Below are 3,003 nucleotides of genomic sequence, written 5' to 3' on the forward strand. Positions count from 1 at the left end.
TCTGTCTTCCCTAAAGGCTATTAGCATGGGTATACGGCTCAAGTCCAGTGTTTTTTGGCTTTCACATGAACTTGTTTCATGTTTTTAATGCTGTCTTTAATGCCAGTTTTAATCTGAAAGCAGAAATCGATAATAAAGAGTTTCAAAAGAAGCTTATGAAATACTTCACATAACTAGCTCAGAGATGATTACCATTCAAGATGTTTTCCTCAAACTACAGTGCTATTTTAGCCTGTTTCTATTTTCTTTCAGCGAAATTCCCAAATCTGTTACTTTCTATTTTAAATGAAGAAAGGATTATGAAATATGAGTTACTTCGTAACAACATTGAGACAAATTAATGAATAATTGATACAAATATAAAGTTGTTAATCTTTTTTAAGCTTTATCTCAAAAATGTTTTAATTCAATATTTAACATAAGGAGTGACGTCTATTACATATTAACTACCAGCTTGAAATTGCCGAAAATTCAAAGCACCCGACACTCCAAATTCTTGATCAAGAGCTTTTCCGACAAAGACAGAGTCTCTCCTGTGTTCATGACCGGAGACGAAGGACACGAAGGACTGTGCACACCTCGCTGTGATGCTGCCCACGGCTCTGCCGCCGATGGTTGCTAAGACTCCTCTCGCTGCCCAGGTCCCGAGAGACACTTGTTCATGAACTGTGTTTCCACAAAGCAAGTCCAGTACTTGCTGGGCTTGTTATTCCTGAGGGTCATAAACTTTCTCACAGATCCTCAATCCAGCCTCGTGCCTGAGCTGCTGTAGGTACTCCTAACTCTGTTCATCCTCCTGTTGGTTCGCAGGTTTGGCATAAATGGCCAGGCTCTCTGGGAATGGGAAAGTTTGCAGTTCTTAGCGTGTGCATTTGTTTCTCGCCGTGAACCTTGGAATTGCCCTTCTAGGGTTTCTTTAGACACTATCAATGTAGAGCGTGATGTAGGTTAAGGTCCTGTCCTCTTCATTCTTAACTTCATAGTTCTTGACGAAGACGTTGGCCTTAAAGTAATAACTAGATGACTCAGCCACCATATCTGTGGCATTTGTCTCTCGGGAGGCGGGTCCTTTGAACTGACATCTGATGGGCAACTGTGCCATGTTGCCAATGAGCTTGGTGTCGGGGTCCATGAGGGAAGAGTGGTAAGCCGGCATTTTGGCGGCTTACACAGAAGCAGAACCCAGGTAAAGCACAACGTTTCCAGTGAACAAGCCTGGATTGTTGTTAATCTTTTTTTTTTTTTTAAGTCACTTGTTTATTCTGGGGAATTTCCATTTCTGTTACTTGAAATACATAGCAACATTGACTTTAACATCAGCCTGGCTGGCTTTTGTCCTACTGAAGCCTTTTTTTGCTTCCATCAGCAAGATTTTGGGTAAACAGAGTTGGGGTTGGAAAGTAACAAGGGCAAATGCTGGGTCTCTTATCCATCCCATTTTCCAGGGCTCCTTACCTTCTGTTGCACAGAGAAGTGAGGTGAGAGGGAAATGTCAGGAAGCAGCTCAGAATAGAAAGTAACATGGAGGTCTTGCAAAAAACAAATTCAAAATGAATCTATCAAAAAATTCATCAATTCCACTGGCAGTGTGTCTATTGTCACAATAGCCTTGGCTACCTAAGTGTCCAACAAATGCTGAAAAACAAAAACCAGAAAACAACAACAAAACAAGACAAAAAACATCATGTGTATAATAGAATCCTCAATAAACACAGAGGACACAACAATTAGCACAATATGGAATCTAAAAGACCATAGAAACAAGAGAGTTAGATAGTTGTAGCTACCACCAGTGTGGAAGGGTACTGAAAAGATATCGGCCAAGGACACAGCATTTCTGCTAAACAAAGTGAATAAATTCAAGAGATGTTCTGTGCAACATGGTGACTGTGAAGGATGACAATATTATATTCTTGAAAAACCAGGGAGAACAGACATAAATGACAGGTAGGTGAGGAACCTACCTGTGTGTGAAAGTGGCCTGAATTAATTATTCTGTGTTATCTCTCCATTTTAAATTATCATTTGAATATCATAGTGTAAAACACTATCAATTAAAACCATTCAATTTTAAAATAAAAATAAGTAGGGCCAACAAGTAGGCTGAGCAAATATTGATGTTTTCTTTCATGTGTGAAGGCTGGAATTCAATTCCCAGAACCCACATGGGGGAAGGAGAGAATGAACATCTTCCACTCTTCTGTCTCCGCTGTGATGCAATGCATATCTCAATCCATGAGCCAAAATAAGCCTTTCTTTGTTAAGTTGCTCTTGTCAGACATTTTGTTAGAGTGTTGAGAAAGGTAATTAACACAGAAAATCAGCACCAAGCGGTGAGACAGCATCATGGGACTTTGGAAGTGGCTGTGGGAGGACTTTGAAGGTCCTGGGAAATACGGGATAGAGAAACCTTAGAGCTCTGTGAGCAGATCTTGCTGAACCAGCCTGGTGTGAGTTTGTAAGACCAGAATGTCTACAGAAATTCAAACTATGGAGGTCTGGATTGCGAGGTTTTAGAGGAGATAAAAGGACTCCATTGTTAACTGGCTAGAGGCCACTGGATTACATTTTGACAAAGAATCTATTCACATTCTTCCCATACCCTGTAAACTTAAGTTAGACTGAATCCAAAAGTAATAGACCTGTCTGTTTGTGGAGATTTCAAGAGAGGGCAGCACTGAGGGTGTGGCATGGCTACTGTGCAGTGTTGTGTGATATAAAAGACAGAGAGATCAGAATATGAAAAATGGGCAGTTTGGTGAAGTGAGTTTTAGTGACAGTGAATACATTAGAAAGCTGTGGAGGAAACAGGTGTTACTATTACAAAAATGAACACAGTGAAGGAGAAACTTTGCAGTTTGCAATGGACTAATTAAGAAGGTACCTTAAGGACAACTTCATCCATGGAAGACTCCAGCCTGTAAAATAATAAGTTTATTTCAAAGGAGACCAACTGAGCTGACAACCTCCCTGAAAGCATTCTCTGCTACAAATGTGTGCAGG

At 40.3% G+C, this 3,003-nt stretch overlaps 1 pseudogene; it reads right to left on the reverse strand.

The window, feature by feature from the left end:
• Positions 1-618: 618 nt before the first annotated feature.
• LOC129680982 (actin-related protein 2/3 complex subunit 3-like) lies at positions 619-1,156 on the reverse strand (annotated as a pseudogene).
• Positions 1,157-3,003: the final 1,847 nt, after the last annotated feature.

This window comes from Psammomys obesus, unplaced genomic scaffold (assembly GCF_907164565.1).
Source record: "Psammomys obesus unplaced genomic scaffold, mPsaObe1.curated_primary_1811, whole genome shotgun sequence".
In the NCBI taxonomy this organism is placed as follows: domain Eukaryota; kingdom Metazoa; phylum Chordata; class Mammalia; order Rodentia; family Muridae; genus Psammomys; species Psammomys obesus.